The sequence below is a fragment of the Quercus lobata genome, chromosome 1 (assembly GCF_001633185.2).
Source record: "Quercus lobata isolate SW786 chromosome 1, ValleyOak3.0 Primary Assembly, whole genome shotgun sequence".
In the NCBI taxonomy this organism is placed as follows: Eukaryota; Viridiplantae; Streptophyta; class Magnoliopsida; order Fagales; family Fagaceae; genus Quercus; species Quercus lobata.
In genome coordinates this window covers 20,859,874-20,869,062 of record NC_044904.1, presented here as the reverse complement: position 1 = coordinate 20,869,062, position 9,189 = coordinate 20,859,874, and positions in this window count along the sequence as shown.

The window sequence follows — 9,189 nt, the reverse complement described above, 5'->3', positions numbered from 1 at the left end:
AATTGTGGATGAAATTATTTTCTAGCAAGTATCTATAAAGGAGACAACTATAGTATGTTCCTAGGAAAATAAATGGATCTTGGGTTTGGAATAATATTATCAATTCAAGACAACTCTTAGAAAAATCTGATTGTTGGAAGATAGGAAATAAGATTGCTTTAAACGTATGGAATGCTCTATGTGTACCAAGTTTGGAAGGATTTAAGCCAAACCTAGAATATCCTCTCCTAATAACCCAACTTGGGTCTCTGAGTTTATTTTACAAAATCTAATTAGGTGAAAAGGGGTGTTCACCAAACCGCACAAATCGTATCAAAACTGTTCGTAAAATAGTATAACCATTCCGCACTGCAAGTAACAATGTACCGCACCACACCACATACACTATGTGGTATGATGCAGTTTGCAATTTTTTAATAAGAAAACTGCACAAACCGCACCGCACTACATCATCTTTATATATTAATATATTTATTTATTTTTAATATTAAATATATTATTAATAGTTTAATAACCCTAGTTTTTTTTTAAAAAGTTTGATAACCTTAGCAAGTGTTGACTAGGAAAGCCAATCCAAAATAAAGAAAAACTAGCTCAATAGTTTAAAATTTGGCCCAAAACAAAGGGAAAATTTAGTTTTGGGTTGGGTAGAAAAAACCCAAAATTTGAAAAATATACTAACTTCAAACCATTTAAACCACAGTATACATAGCACCGCACATGTGACCGCAAAAATGAAATGCGGTGAGATTATGGTTTTGACTAAACTCTAAATCAAACCGCACTGCACCGCACATATGATCGCAAAAATTAGGTGCGATATAGTTATAGTTTTAGCTAAATCATATCGCAAAGTGTGGTATTAAAAATGGTCCAAAATTACATCGCACATACCCCTAGAATCATTATAAAATTACGAAAATGTTAGAGATATAAACTATTTTACAATATATTATACAAATTGCTGACGTAATGAGTAGTTTGTTGGTAAGGAAAAAAAAAATATGTTAATGGTGAGTTCAGATAAGAACTAGTAAGAATTGACTACATTAACAGTTTGTAAAAATGTTGCAAAATAGTTTGTGATTATAGCACTACTCAAAAAATTATGGAGAAGTTTGTAAAAAAATAAAAATAAAATAAAAAACCAATTCAATCACCCCATACCAACCTAGAAGACTAATTACTCTAGCTAGGTTCGCAACCCTTCAGACAAATTCTCAATAAAATCGGCTTACCAATTAACCCAACAACCTAGAGAAGTTAGGAATAGTCCTATGGATAACAAGGAATGAAAACTATCTATGGAAGCTGAAAATCCACGAGAGTCTTATTAAGCTACCATTGCGGAAGTTTGCGTGGCAAATATTTCCTACAACGTCAGTAATTAGGAAAATGATCCAAATGGACGAAAAGGAGTGTGTACTATGTGAAGCTAAGGAAGAAACTTTAAAACATATTCATTGATTGTCCATTATCAAAAATTATTTGGGCAAATTTCCCTTGGCCAATAAGATTTTTTGATATGCAGTTCAAGTATTCAACTCCATTTCTGACTAAGTTACATAGATATTACATATATATTACAATTAGAAGAAAATTTGAAACTCCCATAAGAAGGGGCAAGCAAATTCTTATTATTTATAGCTATTTGTCGTGATATATATATATATATATATATAGACCTTAGTAGCTAAAAGGGAATTAGTTGGTCCTTTACTTTAAATTAAAGAAACTGATAAAGGAGAAAATTAACAAATACTCTAAGGGTATTGGTTTAAAAAATATTTTTAGAAACTTTTTTACGGGAAAAGAAAAAGAAATTATTTTTTATAGTTTTTTATATTTCTCATGAAAGTGATGTCAAAATTTTCTTTAAATGATTTATTAATGGGAAATGCTAATGAATGTTCTTAGAGCATTGATTAATAATCTATTTAAAGAAAATTTTTATAGAAAAAGAAAAGAAAAAACAATTAATGTCTTGACAGCTCATTTTCCATAAAAGTGGTATTGAAAATTTTCCTAAAATAAATTGTTAATCAATATTCTAAAGACACTCATTAACATAACCTTTTATTAATAATAGTCTTAAAAACACGCTTTGACAAGATCCATTGATGAAATAAATTGCGGTTAGTTTTAACTTATCGGGAATTTGTAGGTACACTGATCACGAGGAGCAATGTATGTAACCCCCATCCCTCATTCGGTTAAAGTAACTTCGATGCAACTATCAATAAGGAAAAAGCTTGAATAGAAATGGTGGGAAGGAATCACAAATGAGGAGTAATCTTTGTATGGACAGAGATTACTGAAGACCAAGATCCTCTTGTAGCTAAAAGTTAATGAGCTTATTTAGCAGTAGAAAAACCAGTGGCTGCGAGATTTAATTCTGTAGTAGTTTATAAAATAAGAAAGAAAGCGAAATGAAGTAAATAATTTTAGAGAAATATTGTGTCCACAGTAAATTATATTATTATAGGTAGCAAGTTGTTGCAGGTTCAAATTTGTATTTATTATTGAAATTACTTTTTCGTCTATCAGTAACAGTCAATAACAACCCGTCACTTAAAATTTGTTGTAGATATAACATTCTCATAATTTTATTGTAATTACATCTTCTTCGGTGCGGTACAGTTATAGTTTTAATTAAACCATACCGCAAAGTGTGGTGCTAAAAATGACCCAAAATTATACCGCTTATACCCCTAGAATCATTATAAAATTAAGAAAATGTTAGAGATACAAACTATTTTACAAATTGCTAACGTAGTGAGTAGTTATTGGTAAGTAAAAAAAATATGTTAATGGTGAACTTAGATAAGAACCAGTAAGAATTGAACACATTAACCGTTTGTAAAAATGTTATAAAATAGTTTGTGATTATAGCACTACTCAAAAAATTATGGAGAAGTTTGAAAGAGAGTTAAAAAAAATAAATAATAAAAAAAATAAAAAACCAATTCAATCACCCCATACCAGCCTAGAAGACTAATTACTCTAGCTAGGTTCCCAACCCTTCAGACAAATTCTCAATAAAATTGGCTTACCAATTAACCCAACATCTTCTCAAAAAATTAACCCAACAAGCTAGAGAAGTTAGAGAATAAATTATATTATTATAGGTGGCAAGTTGTTACAGGTTCAAATTTGTATTTATTATTGAAATTACTTTTTCGTCTATCAATAACAGTCAATAACAATCATTTACTTAAAAAATATTGTAGATATAACATTCTCAATTATTTTATTGTAATTACATCTTCTTTATTTATTTTTTATTCTTTTCAAAGAGAGAATGTACTTCTTTTAATTAATTAGTTAGAAAGAATAATGAGCATTCCATCCAAAATGAAGCAAACACAAACAGCCAATAAGAGCATTTAAAAGCTTAATTGGTGGAATGATGGGTCTACCATAAAACCTTTCCTTTCTCTTTTTTCGGATCCCCTCTTCTCAGTTCTGACACGTAAAATATAATAAAGCATGGGAACCAGAGAGAGTGGAAGAGTCAAGTCCAAGTATATATCGATTTTAAGTATATCATCAATGAACCATATTATAAAAACAAGAATTTTTTTTTTTTTTTTTTTTTGAGAAACTATTATAAAAACAAGAATCTGATTGAGAAGACCTTGTGAAAATGATTTTTAGCTGTCAAGCGCTATTCCTAGCTGGAACTAGAAGATTTTTATTTTATTTTTTTAAAGTAGGGTTTATTTTTGGGTCTAATAATACTTCATTCAGAGGGGCAAAAGAGAAGAAAAAGGTGTAGTTGTTGAATCACTCAGCAAAATATATAGGTTTACAAAGACAAATTGCGCTTACACCTATAATCAAACTAATATTTTTTGTCATTTATGTAGTAGCTTCTTCATAAAGAAATATAAGTACATGAATCAGAACTTCTATGAAATAAAAATAATTGAATTGGAATTAATAATGTTACTGTTAGAGCAAAATCTAGTCAGTTAGCCTTTCATCTATCTAGGCTTGGGATGGACAAGCCCTACCTACAACAAGAAACTATCAAGATGTTATGATTTGGACAAATAGTGGCGGGGCGTCGGCAAAAGATCCTCTAATGATTTTTTTGGCACTAGTAAGATTAAGATATAGATTAGAAAGTACTTTTGTGTGTTATGTATCAAGTACCTCTCTATGGTGTTGCGTTGCATTTTATAGTTGTTTATTCCGGCTATTGATCTTTTGTCATTTAATGTCGCACATTTATTTGGTTGATGTAACATCTGAACCACTAAATGTGGTAACGACTACAAACAACAACTATTCATCTGTTGTTTGTAGTAGATTTTTTGTTGTTATTCTTTAAATGCAGGTAATTAATGATGGCATATTTTTTGATTTTATCGGTTATTACTCTTCAAATGAAGAATGAAGAATGTTTATGTTTTTTTTTTTTTTTTTTTTTACTGATAATTAAATAGATGGAGAAGGGACTAAGATTTAAATAGTAAACGTTTCAGATGGAAAAACCATGAAATGAGGTTGGACTCAAGTTTTTTTAAAATATGTCACAACATTTAAAAAATTGTCAAATCATTATTCCATTAGTCATGTAAGCAATATTATTAACAGTAGTTAATAAAATGACTAATACAGCTCATTTTAAAAACTCGAATGACCAATGACGCTCATTTGAAACTTGAGGGACCAATTGTGTAGTTTCATCTTAATTGTAGATTAATAGTGTAGTTTCATCTTAATTGTAGATTTTTTGTTATTATTCTTCTTTAAATGCAGGTAATTAATGATGGCATATTTTTTGATTTTCTCGGTTACTCTTCAAATGACGAATGTTTAATTTTTTTTTTTCACTTATAATTAAATAGTTGGAGAGGGGACTGAGATTTGAACAATAAACATTTCAATTGGAAAAACCATGAAATGACGGTAGGACGCAAGTTTCTTTTTACGCGTACAAGACTTGACTTAGAAGTGTTGATGATCTAAATGACTTTTTACATATGATGATAGCAAAATGAAATTTTGTGTTGTTGCCATGTGTCCAATTTTGATGCTAACTCTTGGTTTCAAGGAAGAGTAATGCTCAGGACATAGAAAAGTGTACAACATTGTGTCACAACTCGTCACGTGGCAAGTTGTAATTGATGCAGGTGTGTTCCCACATAGCCCACCATCACACTTACACCAATCACAACTCGCCACGTAGCAAGTTGTGGCGCAAAATTGTGCACTTTTCTATGTCTCGAGTATTACTCTACAAAGAACAAGCACTAAAACCCCGATTCTTACGCCAATTGACTTACAAATACTAACATTATTTAATAATGTTCTTCACAATTAATGTTTCTTCCATATTTCTAAGTCTCTTCGGACAACTTTTCTTATAAGTCAGTCTTCCCTACACTCTTTTCATATTTCTTCTCAATCGAACCTTCATCTCTCTTCTTCTGCCTCTAAAATATACACAACAAACCACTTCTCTCAGACACTGCAATCTCATTCTTCTTGAGCTTTCACAAATCTCTTCTTTGATCCACTGCAATAAAGCGAGCTCCTGGCCTTATTATCAGATTACAAGACGTGCTGGTGAATTAAGGTTAGTACATACGTACACTTTGTTTCAGCTTTATTATGAAAATATTTGTATGATTTTATAGTTTTACTCAAATTTTGGTTTGTGTATTTAAATTTCTAAATACATGTGTTTCACATTCCATAAATTAAACATCTATTTTTCCCTCTGTTAGACGATTAGGTTATATGTTCTTTATTTATGTATCCACTTTCCACGCAGCACCTCAAGCTGCATGCTTCCAAGCCAAAAAAAAAAAAAAACAAGGTTGCATGTCAATATATAATCATAGATTATTTATTAATTTATTTATATAATCCGTATAGTTTTTATATTATACTCAATATATTCTGAACTATATGTCTGAAATAAGATTAGTAATATATATTATTATATATTTAAGTTCTTGAAAATTATATCTTCTATCCTTACCCCAATTGGCATTAGATATGTTAAAGGGAGGGATATTTGTAACTCAGTTGCTGTTTAATGCTATGTTCCAAAATTTGAGCATACCTAAAAAAAAGGTCTTGAACACAGAATCACACATACACACACAGTCTAGGATTAGGGATTTAGGATGACACAGTTTGGTTTTAGCTTGTGTACTTGATAATATATATATATATATATATATATATATATATAAATTTATACCTATATGGGTTTTTTAAAAAAATTATAGCGATGAGAATGAGAAGACAGATTTTGTTATAGAATGATCAAATATCCGAATTAAAGAAGATAAAATCAAACATGAGATGACACCTCTCATAGTAGAACATGAGCTACAAATTAGGTTAAATTAAAAAAAATATTTTTTTTGAAAATATTCTTATTTTCTAAAAGTAGCGAGGGTACGTAGCAAACAATTTAAAAACGAGAGCTTGACATTTTGGAAATTTAGACTCAATAATTGGCAATTCTAACAAACAAAGAATTGTGAAGATCCAGTCGAAAATGATTACTACCACAAGATATAATACACAACTTATCAAGTTTCTCTGTTGACTTATGAGAGATAGAAACACAAGTCTTTCTACGCAAACAAGTTTTTCCATCACATATATATACATTCCAACAATAATCTTCAGTTTGTTTTATCTAACATTAATATTCTACCCCTGCTAGTCAACTAGGGCAAGTCCATTCCAAATTGATGTGGGGTAGGGTTTATCGTGTAAATTACGATCCGATATCGAATCTTCAAAGCCATTTGGATTAACATGGAGGTTGTTCAATACTTCGATTAGGTCTGTGATACTTATTTCGTTGGCCTTAGTGTTCTTTGTCACTCTCCAAGCTTAATTTCATGGACCCCAGTTTCAATTCCGGGCCTTAGATATTTCATTTTCAATGATTTTTTCCACTAGTTCTATGTGCATGTTCCATCACGGCAACACGTTTGTTGGGAATTAAATAAGAGTCGGTTTCCCCACTGAAGACCATAACCAGAATGATAGTGACCTAGCCTCTTCGAGCAAGACCAGCAACAAGAAAATTACTAATCATCATACATTAGGCTAGCTATGGTTGGTTGCTTTCCTATTAATTCCTATACTTTTTAGGGTGCCATGCCTTTTTGGACAATGGATTATTAGTATTCCACAATAGATTAAAAGTAAAAAGTTACCGCAGCAAGTGTCTATTTTTACTTTTTATTTTTTAAGAATAAACACCTACACGTTGCTTGTTTTATGTTGTTTTGAGAGCAAAAAATAATATTTTTCTGGAGTTTTATTACTCTGGATGCTAATGCTCTTATAAATGCAAAAAAAAAAAAAAAAAAAAAAAAAAAAAAAAAAAAAAAAAAAAGGTTATTGAAAACAATGCTTCTGATCATACAAATACTTTCCGAAACCAAAAAATAAGTGACATTTTTTCTTTACACCGAAAATGAGAAGCATCTCCTACGACCCCTTTCATACGTTCCAAGATGCATTATTATTTTCCGAAGTACCAAACACGCCACAAGTCTCATGGCTGGTCGTTTGGGAAATAATACGTACGTACAAACCAATTCACCAAAGCTTAAAAACACAATGACGACTACGACCTATACTTCCTGGTTCAACTATTGAACCAAAAGTCTGATCAGATGTATAGACTATAGAGATATTTCCAACACACAGTCCATTGACAAAGGTTTATTACCATGCATGTATAGTTAAATTGGAGTCAACATTCTAATTAACAAGTTTTAATCCTCAAATTAAGGTCCAAAGTTTCTTTGAACGCTCACCATCAATCGACTAATGCTATTGGGACCCAGTGAGCAGGTTGAGATTAAGTTATGGCTTAATCTTCATTTCCCATCCTTAAGCATGGGTTCCTCAACGCGTAGATGCTACTATATAAAATCATAATTTTCTAATAAAAATAAGTTAAAACTCACAAACATATTGTATATAAAATAATAAAATTTTCAATTGTGATATATATAATGTATATACAATAAATAAGTTTCAAAGAGAACTTATCATCCCAAACCCAAACTTTAATGAGCATATAAAAGTTATTTAATTTGATATATATATATAAACAAAAAAAATCTAAAAAAGAATTTAATATCTCGTATCAAAGTTATGCTTATTTAAAGACAAATATAAAAACAATTTTATCATAAAAAATGAAATTTAGGCAAAAAAGAAAATGTCATATCTCTATAATTATTGGGGAAACCAACCAATTCTTCTTATTCTTCTTTTCTTTTTTTTTTTTTAAAGTACCATTGGGTAAACTTTTATTTAGGAGGGCCAGCTTAGTGTTGGAGGCCAAAAAAACTGTAAAAGTTTAATAAATATATATAGTATAATTTTTATTTGAAAAAAAAAAAAAAAAACACCATGGCCCACCATCATGCCAATAGCTCCATCCCTGGATGTTGCCAAACCGAAAGAATCTTTAATATTTAAAAACAATGCTCTTTCATCTTGTATAAATGGTGGGTTTAATCATGAATTTAATTAATGAGATTTATTATTATGTGTGTTAGAATATATGAAATAAATATACAAAAAGTATAGTGAGAAAATAGCACACCTGGATTATGTGGTTTGGAAATTTTGGATGGCTATATCTTCACTATACTGAATTACATATTACAATAAATTCAATATGGGGTATTTATAAGAGACTATACCTTATACTAACCATAAATCTAGTAGTACAAAAAGTATTCTTTACTTCTACATGAAGGATTAGACTTGAGTCATTACTATAAATGGGCTTGGGCTTGGGCTTGATATCTTTAATATTCCTCTTCAAACTTAGGGTGAGGGTTTGAAGACAACTTGAGTCTTACCTTGAGTATGGAGGGTAAACTCATGAAAATGCTTTGAAGATTCCTTTAAGATGTATTGAAAATGACCACGAAGATAGATTAAGTGGTTTGGGTTGACAATCTACGTTCGCAGAGAGTATTTTGTAGGAATCTATATATGAATTATATATTGCAATGAATCTAATATGGGTATTAATTTATAAGGGTCTAAATCTTGAATTAACCATACATTAAACCATGTTTGAACTTGTAGTACAAGTAGTATTTTTTGCCTTACACACCAAAAATTGGGTTAAACTTGGACTAAAATTATACTTGATATTTTTAATAATATGAAAGGAGA